The following is a 16845-nucleotide window of genomic DNA, read 5'->3' as shown; positions in this document are numbered from 1 at the left end:
CAACCTCTACATTCACATTCTCCTCCACTGCCCTTCTAGAATTCGCACTTGTTGTATTTATTTCTTATAATCACAAGAAAAGGATAAGAAGAAAAGACTTCATAAAGCTCGGAATCTAATGAACGACTAAAGAAAATAAAGAAGTGAAAGTTCCTAAACATCTTATAGCCCTTCATTCATAAGAGTGAAGCACTTCACACTCATTAATAAGAATGCTAGACGTAGTTCATAAATGTCAACCTATGTATCATCCCAAAACCTTATACTCTGAAGCCACGTTTGTCGTGGGGGTACACCCTCGACGTAATATGGTGTATTTGACCCCGTATGGGGTCTCATACAAGCCTCTAGCATAATCAATACATAATACACAAAATAATGTGGAATAACTTAAACTTTTACAATCTGAAACTTCATTTATTATATCAAAAATTATAAGAATACAGACTTAATCTCATTCACGATCTAAAAATATGAGAATACAAAGTTTGGGACTTATCCCTTTACATCAATAATAATCTCAATATACGAGATACACAATAAGAAACTAATAATAGTAAATATGTCCTCGAACTTGAGGACTCATTAACACTTGGAGACAAGCAATCCAAGTTTTCTTCACAAGGAGAGTGAATGTCACCTAGCCGGAACCTACACTCACTAAGATGTAGAAGAAGAATGGGTCACATGATATGTACTAAGTATGGAAGCAAGCATAAAATACTTGTAATATGCTAAATAGGACATTTTAGTTTAAAACATGCAATTTACTAGTTTTGAAATGAACATGCAACATCATTGTATAATACAAGCCAAAATAACATTTTTATATTATAAAATAGTGTAATCACTACCTTAAGGTGCACTTGTGAAATGTATGTTTGGCATCCCATAATACCAACCTTACTAAACACCCCTTTGAAACAACCATAGGCAAACCTTTCACCTTTACACCTCATCATAGTCATGTACATTACTTGAACATAAAAGAAGTAATTCACAACATCTATTCATTCAACATTCATGCATAGATTCATGTTTAATCACAACATGAAGGAACCAGAACATAACATCCTACTAAGTCCACTTGTGCAATGTAAAAGTGAAGTCCCATTCCCCCACTCCTACTCATTAAACCTACTAACAAGTCATAGTTTAGTTAATAATTCATTCATTATATTTGTCATTTAGGGATGAATAGCCATAAGTGACAGAGACCATGTGAGCTACATGGAATCCGGTGTCATGTAACCCCACACTTAAAAGAAGGTATCCTACTTTCCTAATGTAAAACTAACATGTTTAGCATCTAAGTGAATCCACTATCTAAATTCCTATGTCGGCACATAGTTGTGGGATAGGGAGATTCCTTTTAGAAACCCAACCTATTGCATTGGCGAAGGTGTTTCCATCTTATGAGTTCACTTGGATGACCCAACCTATTGCATTGGCGAGAGGGCACTCGGTGCTTAGCATTGTTTCCCATAATTAGCCTTTTAATAGTATTTACATGCTTAAAGGATTGCTCTGCCCTTTATAATACAATTCACAAAAACTCACAAAATAGCTCATAGATTAAAAAACTGAGAATGTACTTTCACCCTTAAAATCAGCATTTCCATGTGATTAAACCTTTCACATTATCATTCATTGTGTTTTCATGAGAAATAGCTCTTTAATCAACACCACAACATTCCATAATCATAGATATTCTATACATAAGCAAGTGTAAGGGGTAAGGGAAGAATGACCTTTCAATAATACCTTAATTCACTCAACTGTCATAGGATCTTCAACTTTCAAGTAAATCGCAAGTTCATACACACTTTCACCATTCTGTACAAAACCCTAGAAATTTTCCCCTTTCAAGGTCATGAATAAAGTCTCACAATTACAACCAAGGATACTACAATAAGCATGAGTAAAATTGGGGTCATGTGGATTACATGGCGGGTTCATGGGGAATTTTACAATGAAAATCACCATTAAAAATCAAATCATCCATAATATAGGTCAATTGATACAATGAAATTGTTATTAGGAAGAACTCGTGGCTAGAATTAAAACCCTAGTTTTTAAATTATTTTATAAATTTCAAAATTCGAGTTGAAGGGCTTCATGGAGGAAAGTGTTCATGAATCAAGACTCCCATACCTTCATTGAAGTTTTGCCCATAAATTATATATGATAAATTTCTTTAAATTTGAGCTATATCTTTAAGTTCAAATTCTCCTTAAGGTACGAGTCTAAAATGCATGTCACTCTTGGCCCGTAAGAGTATAAATTGTATACCACATAACAAAACAACCACTCACTCTCCAAAACTACCTTGTGGCTTGATCCTCTTCACTAAGGTAAGTAGGCGCTTAGAATATATCCTAAGCACATGCTCCCACTTGATATGTCACATTAAAGTTAAGCTATGAATAATTTCTCATCAAACTCGGACTTGCACCAAATGGTAGTGACCTGAAGAGGGAAACCCTTATGAATATAGGTTGTTTCAAAAGTTGAAGTCTACAAAAATCTCCAAGTACGCAAGTTGAAGTCTTCAAAATTATAAAATCTCCAAGTATAGAAGTTGAGGTTTTTAAATCAAGTTTGCAAGTTGAAGTCTCCAAATTCTTCAAGTCTGCAAGTTAATGTCTTCAAAATTAAAAAATCTCCAAGTCTAGAAGTTCAGATCTTCAAATCAATCAAGTTTGCAAGTTAAAATCTTCAAATTCTTCAAGTCTACAAGTTGAGGTCTTCAAAGAATTCTTAAAGTCTGCAAGTTGAATTCTTCATGTCTGCAAGTTAAATTCTCAAATGAATTAAAATTTCAAGTTGATGTATTCAAATCCTTCAAGTCTTCATGTCTACAAGTTAAAGTCTCAAATCAATCAAATTTCAAGTTGAAGTCTTCAAATTCTTAATGTATGAAGTCTCAAATTAATAAGTTTTAAACTTGAAGTCTTCAAATCATTATTTTAAGTTGAAGCCTTCAAATCATTCTAGTCTGAAAGTTGAAGTTTTCAAGTCTTGACCTCTAGATTACCTTTCTCAGGGCAAGCGTATCCATCCTCTTTTCACCTTAAGGATACCATAAAATTAAATTTCTTAGGGCGGGGATGTGAATCCATCCTCTTTTCGCCTTAATAATACCAGAAAGTTACCTTTCTTAGGTCGAGAATGTGTATCCATCCTCCTTTCGCCTTAAGAATACCATAAGTTACCTTTCTTAGTACGGGGATGTGTATCCTTCCTCTTTTCATCTTAAGAATACCATAAAGTTACCTTTATTAGGGCGGGATGTGTATCCATCCTCATTCCACCTTATGAATACCTCTAGATTACCTTTCTTAGGGCGGCTGCATCCGTCCTCTTTTCACCTTGAAAATACCATAGAATTACCATTGTTAGAGTGGGGATGCGTATCCATCCTCTTTTATACTTAAAAATATCATAAAATTACCTTTCTTAGGAAACCTCAACACCAAATTCTTACATTGTGATAAAACTCACCGTTATAGAGCCTCCACAAAATAAATATTGTGCCGTTGAATCTATAAGGGGGGACAAGACAAAAACAAATAAAGAAATAAATAATTACAAGTCACAAAGGATGTCTCAAGTGATTTACCAGTAGTGAAAAGTTGACATTCACAAATTATGAAAATGGCACCCTTTTATAGAGTTGTGTGAGGGGACTTTTCTATCTCCTAAACAAATTCAAATTGAGAAGAATTATTTTTCTAATAGGAAGTGATAACTGTGAGGTGGTGGATTACTACTATATTGAGGTTAATTTTGTATTGTTGTTGAAGATGGAAATGTAAACTATTCCTAATTAAACTACAAAAGCACATGAATGTAAGCTGTGTTCTTATTTACATAATTAGTTGTTTGGCCTGCTGTTATAGGCTTGACATTTCAACCCCAAGGTCTGGGGTTCACACCTTGTCAGCATCATTTTTTCATTTTTGTTTTAATTTTAGTTATTTCTTTTTTTAAATTTCAGCTTATTACTGATTTGAGGCTTTTGATATTTCGTATTACGTAAATATATTTCTTAATAATTAAGTTATTCCATCTTAACCATATTTTAATTTCAGTTTTTTATTTTTTTTAATTTCAGCTTATTATTGATTTTAGGCTTTTGACATTTCGTATTACGTAAATATATTTCGTATTCATATTATAGTTATTCCATCTTAACCACGTGTTAATTCAGTTTCTTCTTTTTAATTACAGCTTGTTTATTGATTTGAGGCATTTGACATTTCGTATTACGTAAATATATTTCTTATTCATATTTTAGTTATTTCATATTAACCACACAGGAGGCAGTTAACATGTCTGCTTCATGTGTGGTTTCGTACTATAATTAACAACATATTGACTCTTGAAATTCTATTTGTGCTACATATATTGGGACAAGGAAAGTAACATATATTACGTAAAGATATATAAATTACAATAAATAACAACTTAATGTATTTAAAAATTATATTAAAATTTAATTGACTTTCTAAATTTTATATGTGTCACATAAAGTGGGACAAAATATAACAGATATTGGTCTCGTGCTACCACGGGTGCATGTCTCTAATATATTCTTTACTATATAAGAAATGGGAATAAGCACACGCCTCTCCGTCAACGCGTGTGCTTTCCTGAAATTACATTAAATTCGAGGGCTATTTTGGACATTTTGATATTTAGCTGCTTATCTTTCCAACACATCCATCTCCATTTGTACGGTCTGTTCTCTGCTGTTCTCCCCTTTCGTTTGCATGTCATTCTTCAAGTTTTGTATCACTAATACTCCTTCAAAGTACCTCACTGATGATATACTGAAGTTAGTCTTTCTGTCGTTCTCTAATTTAGATCTGATTCTTTTCCTTTTCTGCATCAATCCTAAAACCAAGCATCTCTGTCTGCTCTCTCCTTTTCTTCTCTTCTCCCGAACTTTGCTTTTTACACTTGATTTTGATTTCTTAACTCTGCTTATGTTATTTAATTGCAATATTGCTGTTGCGTTTTTTTTTTTTGATAAATTTTATGGGACCTCTTAACCTGTTTGGGTTTGTTCAATTCTTTTTTCCATCTTCTTAACTCCTATTTGTCTTTAGAGAAAATTAAGTGAAAGGTGTCAAATAAGTCTCGTTTTTGTTTGGTGACAGATTGGACAAGAGCCGGTCAAATCTTCTTTAAAACGTAATTAACTAATTACGGGACCAAATTAACATTTTCAAAACTTTCTAATCTTTTATAAAATACAAAAAAGCACAATTTTATAATTCAAACCAAATCATTTTAAAAAGAAAAATCTTTTCATCTTCCCTCCTCTCTTCTCTCTCTTCTTTTCTTCATCTTCTTCCTTAAAAATTCAGAAATTCGTCGTTACTCTTCCTCTGCAGTCGTTACTCTTCCTCTCTGGTCCTCCATTACTCTCTCATCTTTCTGGTCTGTAATTGTATTCGACTAGAAATGGGTTAGTTATTTTTTGAAATACTGTACAATTTTCGAAGTTTTTTTCTTGGATTAATGAACAATAAAATGTTCTATTTGTGTAAAAACTGAATAATCGACTTAATGGTGGGTATTATTTGTCATTTTTGAAAGAAAATCAGCCAACTCAAAAAATCCTTATTTTGAGGAAATGTATCTGTAATGTTATCAATCAGCGAAAAGTCATTTTTAGTTGATGTTGTTCTTTTTTTTGACATTCTTTTGATATGATTTTAGCGTATGTTGCCACATTTTAGTGATATGTTGGTCATCTGTTGCCACATATGATTCAAATGTTGCAATAATCTGTACAGATGTGTCAACATATGATGCATCTGTCGCTACATAAGATGTATATGTTGCGCAACAGCAGGTACATATGTGGCAACATAATGTTGATTTATCGCAACAGACTATCCATCAGTTGCAACATACTGCTAATATTATTTTATAATGAATTGTAAAATTGATATGTTAGTCATCTACTGCCACATAAGATTCAAATGTTGCAATAATCTGTATAGATGTATCAACATATGATGCATATGTTGCTACATAAGATGGATATGTTGCGCAACAGCAGGTACATATGTGGCAACATAATGTTAATTTATCGCAACAGACTATCCATCGGTTGCAACATACTGCTATTATTATTTTATAATGAATTGTAAAATCTCAATATTTTTTTATTTACCTTGTAGATGAAATGATACAAGAAGCTTCATCCATGACAACAACTCAATCTTCTAACATGAAATGCTCTTTTTGTCTATGCGAAGAATGTGAGCAGGAACATGATTATTTTATTAGTCGTGTTAAAAAACTCACTGATATTTTTAAAGAAATGTCTCATAATATTGATGTGCAAAGATCCAAGAAGTCTTCACAGCCTTTGAAATATAAGACGTTGAAAAAATCTATTTCTCAAACACTTTCTATAATTATTGAGAAGAAAGAAAAGGAGAAGAAGGCAAAGGAGGAGAAAAAGAAGGAGGAGAAGGAAAAGGAGAAGAATGCAAAGGAGGAGAAGGAGAAGAAGGCAAAGAAGGAGAAGGAGAGGGAGGAGAAGGCAAATGAAAAGAAGGAGACAGAGAAGGAGAAGAAGGCAAAAGAGAAGAAGGAGAAGAAGGCAAAATAGGAGAAGGAGAAGGAGAAGGAGAAGAAGAAGAAGGCAAAGGAGATGGCGATGGAGAAGCAGAAGGAGAAGGGGAAGGAGAAGCAGAAAGAAAAAGCAAAAGCGAAAAAGAAAGGGAAGAAAGTCGAAGTTTTCAGTTGTGATGTGAAGCGACAATATCCATTTGAAGGTTTTAACATTGACGGCGAGGGTCCAACTGAACTAATGGCATCCTTCTCGCAATGGACAAAAGAGGGTATTTACAAGCATCATGCAACAAAAAAGTAAGTAAAGTAAAGCAAGTAAAGTCGTTCAACTATTATTAGAATATCTTCTTGTTGTCCAATATATAATGATTTATAATTATTACATAATTGCAGAGGAAACAAGGAGGATCACTACTTAGCCAATTGCTCAAAACTTGAATTTAACGAACTTGATTAGTAGTTGCATTTCCAATGAATAAGGACTGGTTCTACGTAATGTCTCAACTCATAGGTACTGGAATGATGAGGTAAATCCATGCTCACTTTTATATGTACTGTTTAGTACATGAATATATACAATTAAATTGATACATTTGTTTGATGCATGTGTGCAGTATGTGGATGTCATATTTTACTATTTGCATAAGAAGTCAAAGCAAAAGATTCAGTCTGAATATCAATATACCACCGCTAGTTATTTTTTCAAAACATACATTGACAATTCTACTGAATATTAGGATAAAGTCATTGACATAATGAAAGGGTATGCTATACCTTCTGGAATGCCTTGGCACTTGACGGATGATGTTTATGTCCTTGTAAATAGTAATGGGAAATTTCATTGGGTCTTGGTAGTCGTTGCATTGAAGGAACGGTGCATAAAAGTGTATGATTCCATGTCCTCAAATAGGTCAAATAGAAAACTATCCTCCGAGATTCAAATGATGGCTACAATGTTTCCGAAGTACCTTGAGTTAAGTGGATTTTTTGAGCAAAATGAGAGAACCAACTGGTCAGTTCTTAAATGTTACCTAGGAAAGAACAAATCTCACCCATTTGAAGTCAGTCATGTTACTGGTGCAACAAGAAAGCAGTACTTTGTAAGTATCACAATATTATTTTATCTTACGTTTATCGAAATGTGATGTTATTATATTTTCTGATTGATGATATACCATGTAGAGATTGTGGAATTTTTGTTGCTGCATACACTGAGTATTTGAGTGATGGATTACAAGTACCATCATGTGGAATTAATGCTGACACTCTTAGTTTGAGATATGCTTCACTCCTATGGAATTATGAGACTGTAAAGTCTCGAAATGGTTACGTTAGTAATAATGAAGACCCAGAGATGCGTAGAACTAAAAAAAATCTAAGATCCATGAAAATGTTGAGTTTACAACCATTGATTAGATAGGTGGTTATGTATATGATATCATTGTGAATTACCTTTTTGTTGATAACTTGTATAAAACAGTTGGTGAAGTGTTAATTAAAAGGTAATTTCGATAGTAATAAACACGACAAAATTATATGTTGCAACAATTCGTATATATGTGCAACAGATAGTATATATGTAGCAACATATGTCCACAGTTTGAAGTAGCAGAAGCAGGACAACAGTCACTGCCAACTGAGGAGCAGGACTTGATGTCCCTTGTTGGCAAAATCTTTAATAATTTTGACTTATTAAGTTTGTTGGAACGGGAGGATACAGAAAGGAAGCACAAGGAGTCATTGTGCTTACTTTGATTTACACATAATATTCTTTTGCCAAAGGATCCGGGCAACAACATACTTTTAAAGTATGTCAATTTCTGTCAGGATATTGAAGCTTTGAAGAACTACCCCTGGGGTCATGAGAGCTTTCATCTAACTGTCGACTACATGTTGAGGCCTTTAGGAGAAAAGACCAGCAACTTGTTTGGTTTTCCATGGGCTTTCATGGTAAAGCTTGATGTTTTTAATCTTTTTATATTATATTAAGTAATAATTCAACATTTGATTATTGACAGGTTTTCCTTTTTTACAGGCCTGGGCATTTGAAGTCATTCCTCATTTGACCCACCAAGTAATTGCAGCAGAAGAGAGATCATCCTCAAGGATAATGAGATGGTTGATGGCAAGAAATAAAACTACCAAAGAAGGGCATATTCCAGATCTTTTTAACCCTCCTTTTGATGAAGTAAGTTATTATTAGTATATTACAGGCATATGTTGTCACATTTGTGTCACATGTTGCTACAGATAATTCATCTGTTGCTACAGATGAATCATCTGTCAGCACATGTGTCACAAATGTTGCTACAGATGAATCATCAGTAGCAACATGTGTCACAAATGTTGCTACAAATGAATCATCTGTAGCAACATGTGTCACATGTTGCAACACATGACTCGTCTATAGCAACATGTGACACAAATGTTGCTACAGACGAATCATGTGTTGCAACATGTGCCACAAATGTTGCTACAGATGAATTGTCTGTTGCGACATGTGTCCCAAATGTTGCTACAGATGATTCATCTGTAGCAACATTTGTGATACATGTTGTAACAGACAATTCATCTGTAGCAACAACCATAATGATTGTTCTGTTGTGAAAAATAAATCACATGTTTCTACATTTTTTAGTTATATTATATGTAGCAACATATGACTATTCTGTTGCGAGATGTAAGTCATATATTGCTACATATGATTGTTCTGTTGTGAAAAATAAATCAACATGTTGATACATTTTTTAATTATATCATATGTAGCAACATCTGACTGTTCTGTTGCGAGATGTAAAACATATGTTGCTACATATGACTGTTCTGTTGTGAAAAATAAATCACATGCTACTACATTTTTTAGTTATATCATATGTAGCAACATATGACTATTCTGTTGCGAGATGTAAGTCATATGTTGCTACATATGACTATTATGTTGGGAAAGATAATCACATGTTGCTACATTTTTAGTTATATCATATGTAGCAACATATGACTATTCTGTTGCGAGATGTAAGTCATACGTTACCACATATGACTAATCTGTTGTGAAAAATAAATCAACATGTTGATACATTTTTTAGTTATGTCATATGTAGCAACATATGACTATTCTGTTGCGAGATGTAAGTCATACGTTACCACATATGACTAATCTGTTGTGAAAAATAAATCAACATGTTGATACATTTTTTAGTTATGTCATATGTAGCAACATATGACTATTCTGTTGCGAGATGTAAGTCATACGTTACCACATATGACTAATCTGTTGTGAAAAATAAATCAACATGTTGATACATTTTTTAGTTATGTCATATGTAGCAACATATGACTATTCTGTTGCGAGATGTAAGTCATACGTTACCACATATGACTAATCTGTTGTGAAAAATAAATCAACATGTTGATACATTTTTTAGTTATGTCATATGTAGCAACATATGACTATTCTGTTGCGAGATGTAAGTCATACGTTACCACATATGACTAATCTGTTGTGAAAAATAAATCAACATGTTGATACATTTTTTAGTTATGTCATATGTAGCAACATATGACTATTCTGTTGCGAGATGTAAGTCATACGTTACCACATATGACTAATCTGTTGTGAAAAATAAATCAACATGTTGATACATTTTTTAGTTATGTCATATGTAGCAACATATGACTATTCTGTTGCGAGATGTAAGTCATACGTTACCACATATGACTAATCTGTTGTGAAAAATAAATCAACATGTTGATACATTTTTTAGTTATGTCATATGTAGCAACATATGACTATTCTGTTGCGAGATGTAAGTCATACGTTACCACATATGACTAATCTGTTGTGAAAAATAAATCAACATGTTGATACATTTTTTAGTTATGTCATATGTAGCAACATATGACTATTCTGTTGCGAGATGTAAGTCATACGTTACCACATATGACTAATCTGTTGTGAAAAATAAATCAACATGTTGATACATTTTTTAGTTATGTCATATGTAGCAACATATGACTATTCTGTTGCGAGATGTAAGTCATACGTTACCACATATGACTAATCTGTTGTGAAAAATAAATCAACATGTTGATACATTTTTTAGTTATGTCATATGTAGCAACATATGACTATTCTGTTGCGAGATGTAAGTCATACGTTACCACATATGACTAATCTGTTGTGAAAAATAAATCAACATGTTGATACATTTTTTAGTTATGTCATATGTAGCAACATATGACTATTCTGTTGCGAGATGTAAGTCATACGTTACCACATATGACTAATCTGTTGTGAAAAATAAATCAACATGTTGATACATTTTTTAGTTATGTCATATGTAGCAACATATGACTATTCTGTTGCGAGATGTAAGTCATACGTTACCACATATGACTAATCTGTTGTGAAAAATAAATCAACATGTTGATACATTTTTTAGTTATGTCATATGTAGCAACATATGACTATTCTGTTGCGAGATGTAAGTCATACGTTACCACATATGACTAATCTGTTGTGAAAAATAAATCAACATGTTGATACATTTTTTAGTTATGTCATATGTAGCAACATATGACTATTCTGTTGCGAGATGTAAGTCATACGTTACCACATATGACTAATCTGTTGTGAAAAATAAATCAACATGTTGATACATTTTTTAGTTATGTCATATGTAGCAACATATGACTATTCTGTTGCGAGATGTAAGTCATACGTTACCACATATGACTAATCTGTTGTGAAAAATAAATCAACATGTTGATACATTTTTTAGTTATGTCATATGTAGCAACATATGACTATTCTGTTGCGAGATGTAAGTCATATGTTGCTACATATGACTATTATGTTGGGAAAGATAATCACATGTTGCTACATTTTTAGTTATATCATATGTAGCAACATATGACTATTCTGTTGCGAGATGTAAGTCATACGTTACCACATATGACTAATCTGTTGTGAAAAATAAATCAACATGTTGATACATTTTTTAGTTATGTCATATGTAGCAACATATGACTATTCTGTTGAGAGATTAAGTCATATGTTGCTACATATGATTGTTCTGTTGTGAACATTAATCACACGTTGCTACATATGACTATTCTGTTGCGAGATGTAAGTCATATGTTGCTACATATGACTGTTCCTGTTGTGAAAATAAATCACATGTTGCTACATATGACTATAATATGTTACAATAGTCAACTGTTGCAACATATATAACAATATGTTGGAAACGCGAATGCAAATTATTGAAGAAAATGCAGGTACCTAGATAAGATTATAATGAATTGATTTTAAATAACTATTAATTGTACTTACCATAAACAATGACGTATAACGCTTATGTAGTAATTCCAATTGAACAAAACGAAATTTGATCCACCAGTTACAGATTAGGTAAAAACTTATTCAAGAAGAAGAAAGCACAAGCGCTACCAGCGAAGACCCGCAATGTACGAAAATAAGAAGAGGAACAAGAGGAAGTAAAGAAAGAGAGCAAGCAAAGACGAGAGCAGAAGAAGAAGAAGAGGATGAATACGACGGTTGGAGGCGGGGGAAAAAACTTTTATTTCCTCTTTTGGCTCGATATTTTTCCCACCAAAATTGGTTAGATTAGGTTTGGTATAGTCAATTTACCATTCTACCCCTCATTTAATCCCCACCAAAAGTTGGCTAAATTAGGTATTGTGAAATTACCCTTTTACCCTTCATTTAATTCAGTGGACCAAACTGTCAACTTATAAACTTGAGGGCAACTCCACAATTCTTAATCATTAATCACATAATTGTCACCTACACCCAATACTTAAGACTTATGTCACCACCCATTTATTTTGAAACCTTAATGTCACTTTTTTTAAAAAATCCCTTGTCTTTAATTGTGGACTTCTCCGAAGTTTGGAGCTTCCTTATTAATACTTCTAAGATAAAGATAAGACTCTTTTTTTAGTATTTTTTTATTTTGGGGTCAGTTTATAATCATTTGCTAGCTTTATTTTATATCTTTGTAAATATGCAGATAGTATAGGAACTCCATTATTTGTGTACAAACCCACACTTACACATTGGAATTTTGTGCAATTTTGCATTTGTTTCATCTCAATGTCAACTTGGAAGTATATCATTTATAAAACTTCCTATTGGTACTTAAAGATTGAGATAAAAGTGTAACAAATGATATAATCTACCAATGTATGTATGAAGTCAACCTTCTTGTTCAATTATTAATGCTATTAATTTAAACATACTCATCTTGACCTATTTGACAATTATGGTTACAAAGAGAGAATGCGTATAACATAGAAATCACGTAATATAATTATTTTCCCGTTCTTCAACCATATAGTACTTTTGAAGGACGAAAACCCATGCTCACAGAAATGGTCACGAATTTCAGGATCCCACATATTAATTTTCAATTGACTATCAAGTATGTACCTATTTAAAAAAAAATAACTCTACCTTTGATCAATTACATTTATTCTCAATATTATTCAAATTAATTAAAACATTAATTCGCTCACACCTCAGTACCACACTGGTAAGGATGCAAGTAATGTTAATTTTGTTTGTTAAAGCCTAACGCTTGTCAATGGTTTGGTTATGCTATATGTTTATGTATATTTAATGCTATTGATAGTTCATTTCAAACTTGTGAGTCCATGAGTTAATTGTAGGAATTCCTCCTCTGTATTTACAATCATAGTAAAAGTTTCTCTTGGATAAAAGCTATGCCACGTAGAGCAGCATCAATTTTTGTAAGTACTTTGAACATATGACCTGATTGATCTGGAATTGTTAGTTTCGCAACTGATGTTAGTGAAGATATGACCACAACCAATGGACATCTAGAGGTAACACACTTTTTATCATCCTTTTGTTAAAGTGTATATTGTATCACCAATTGGATATAGCTATGACATACTTTATCTCTGATGATTGTTCTGGACTCATGTATAGATATGAATAGCTGAAACAATTGAAGTTGTGATTTGATATCAGACCGAAAGTGCCGTTTGTTTTGTCTACTCTATGGTGATTCTCCAGTGCCGAGGCAATTGAAGTTGCGATTTGATCAAAAATCCATTCTGCTTTAGTTGTCCTGTTATTGCTTTTTCCTGACTGAGCCTTATTACATGGACTCAATACTCAAGTATACAGTGCTTCAACAATAGAAGCCTAGACTAATTGTGCTTAGGTAAATGCACAAATTCTCTGTGCCTTTTTTCTTCACATGATGTAGCAGTGCAATTTTTTTTTTTTTGGAAACTAGCAAAACTGCTAAAAGAAATTCCGAAAACTTGACATTTCAACTGAAATCCTAAGGCGTGGAATATCGTTTACTATGGTAAATATATTTCATTTGTCGTGAAAATACTTTTACATATTAAAAAGTTACATGTGACAAGTAAAGAAACCCTAATATTTTCCCGAATTACATCTTCACAGGGTTACAGTTAACCAAATGTTCAAACGTTATAAAATTGCACATTCAATTATCAGGTACACTTTCATTTACTCTTTCTAATTTTCCCTTCATGAACTTTATCCATGCGCAATTTCAAGATTCATTTTTATAGTTCTATTTTCTACTTGGTGCACATCAACCAAATCAAATATTGTAACCTTCACACTATTGAGCCCGGGCAACGCCTGGGCTGCCTTGTTCTAGTCTTATTTAATAAATGAGATTAGCATTATCAGGAAGCACACCGTCAACATGTGTGCTTCACCTGCTTGCTAACTCTCTTCATTCGAAGGATTAATTTTGCAGCACAATAGTGATCATGTGTGGGACCCATTTTTTCATTGCAAACTTCAGATCATGCGTGAGACCATTTCTTTCTTTCAAAATTGACTTCAATATTTGGTATTATGGTAAATCCGTAATTATAAATTTTCAAAATTTATGTTTAGAATTTTCTGTAATTGTATAAGTAGGAGTTCAGCCTTAGCAAGCAGGACTCCGTCGATATGCCTGCTTGTACACCCTATTTACCTCTTTTCGGACACGCGTCCCCCAATTTCATCCGATAGAAGACCACAACTTCCATTTTCCTCCACCTCAGTTGCTTCTAGCAGAAAACCACAGCTTCCATCATCCTCTACTTCGCTTGCTTCCGCTGCTTCTTACTCAAGCTCTCTGCTTCGCTTCTGCTCACTGAGAAAGGGGAATAGCACACGCCTCTCCGTAACGCGTGTGCTTCCTGAAATTACGTTGAAGTTGAAGGGCAGTTCGGTCATTCTCTAACTTAGAGATGATCCCTTCTCTACCTCAATTCAATCGCCGCCAATCTTGATCTCTCTTCCTCTTCTCTTCTTCCAGTTTTGTGCTATCGTTGATTCCGTCGTTCTGTCCTGGTAACCATACTTCTCACTTGTATTAATTTTGATTCCTTAGTTCTGCTTCTGTTATTGATTTTTATTCTGTAGTTCTGCTTCTGTTAATTGATTTTGTAATATTTGGTGCTTTGTTTGTATTCCGCAATTTCTTTGGGACCTCTTGACTCCCCCGATCATGGTTTTTTTCCATATTCTTTTTAACTCCTCTATGCCTTGACTTTGGACTTCCCTGAATTTTAGAGCTCGCTTGTTTGTATTTCTGAGCTGTTGTCGGCCTTCTGCTCGAGGTTTATTTTTTTTGGAAGTTGGTCTATCTGAAGATATACACTTCCTCATAATTCTGTAGTTGTCATATGTGAATTCTCTTTCACTTTGATTTGGAGTTCTCTCCGTGTGCTTAATATTGCTGAGTGAGGTTTACTAGATCAACAATCAAAACTTGGTCGATTACCACCAAAAAACTCTATATACACCGACTAAATTTTTTAATCAATACATAAGTCTATTAAACATATTGAAGTTGTTGAAGCTGATTTAGCAGACACATAAGGTGTTAGGATAAAAAATAAGCAGGTGTAAACGCGGAAGCTAGCAAAGCAAACCTCAAAAGACCACGAGTTAGAATACAATCAGAAATATACCAAAAGACACAAAGATTTAATGTGGTTTGGTCAATCGATCTACGTCCACAAAGGAGATGAAGAATCCACTACAAATATGAGAGTACAAAATACAGAAGGAAACAACCTCAACCAAATTCACTCAGAATACATGGGAGGTTCACACAAGTGATAACGTATCAAGCTTGTGACCCACAATTTCTCCCCCTAACAAAAAACTGTCAAAGCCTTTAAGACTACATTGTGAATGTTGATTAAGTTAGAAGGAACATGCCTCTATTTATAGAGTCCTAAACCTTTTCCTACCAGAAAAAGGAGTAACCAATCCAAAACCTTTTCCTAAAAAAAAATCTATTTATGATAAAAAATTTAGGGCAAATAAAACCCAACATAAGGAAGGTGTAATGAGAGTGGTTTACAATATAGAGTTTTATAGGGTGTTTTCTGGATGGCTAGATGATGACAAGTATTATACCAATACTTGGCTATAAGCAAGCATAGGTATTGATAGAATATGTGCCTTCACTTAACAAGTAATGGACCAGGTCCCTTACTACATTCCAGAAAAGTACCAGAAAGTTAAATGCAGTAAAATCAACACAATGATTTTACGTGGAAACCTCCTTGCTTAAGGGAGTAAAACCACGACCTGTTCCACAGGATTTTCAATCGTTTTCACTAATCTTCAAAAGCAAAAGTAAAACACGATTACAACAAACGAAAGAAAGAGTTATCAATCTTACAGTTAAGCAACAATCCCTATTGCTTAACAAGCCTAAGTAGAAAACTATCTACCCACTAAGCTATCCCACTTGGACAACTTAGACTTTCAACACTACCCACTGATTCCTTTATAGTTTCAGGAATAGTTTACAATATAAGAACAAGAGAATATATTCCTAAACAGCTGCACTAAAAAGCTCCAGAGATTTCTGCTGTTCTTGGAATGATTTTGCCTTTGCTTGGTAGTAGCCTTTGCAAGAGTTCTTGAAAAGTTTTTATCAAGTTGCAAAAACGGCCAAAAAGTGTTTAGAAAAGTGTCTTTGTATTGACAAGTCACTTTCCTAAACTTCTTTGCCATTGGTTGGAAAGGTCACACTTTCTGACACCATCGGGAAGTGTGCACCTACTTTCTGTACTATCTCCAGCTGGCAGTCGACTGGCTCATCATCATGAGAGCCTGGTACCTCTACTAGGTCCCTGGGTTTGTTTCATCTGCAATACTCAACAAGAACCCTGCAATACTCAAGTAAGAAACCCGGTACCTTT

At 33.6% G+C, this 16845-nt stretch overlaps 1 long non-coding RNA gene and 1 pseudogene across 1 annotated transcript in view; both read left to right on the top strand.

The window, feature by feature from the left end:
• The first annotated feature begins 6340 nt into the window (after nt 1–6340).
• LOC114074030 lies at nt 6341–7166 on the top strand (annotated as a pseudogene).
• Nucleotides 7167–14563: 7397 nt separating this feature from the next.
• LOC114078656 overlaps nt 14564–16845 on the top strand; it is a 9986-nt gene continuing 7704 nt past the window's right edge. Inside the window, exon 1 of the long non-coding RNA XR_003580350.1 lies at nt 14564–14974. This is a non-coding gene — a long non-coding RNA (uncharacterized LOC114078656). The remainder of the gene's footprint in view (nt 14975–16845) is intronic.

This window comes from Solanum pennellii, chromosome 9 (assembly GCF_001406875.1).
Source record: "Solanum pennellii chromosome 9, SPENNV200".
NCBI classification, from domain to species: domain Eukaryota; kingdom Viridiplantae; phylum Streptophyta; class Magnoliopsida; order Solanales; family Solanaceae; genus Solanum; species Solanum pennellii.
Note: the sequence above shows the minus strand (reverse complement) of the source record. Positions and strands in the feature narration are given on the sequence as shown.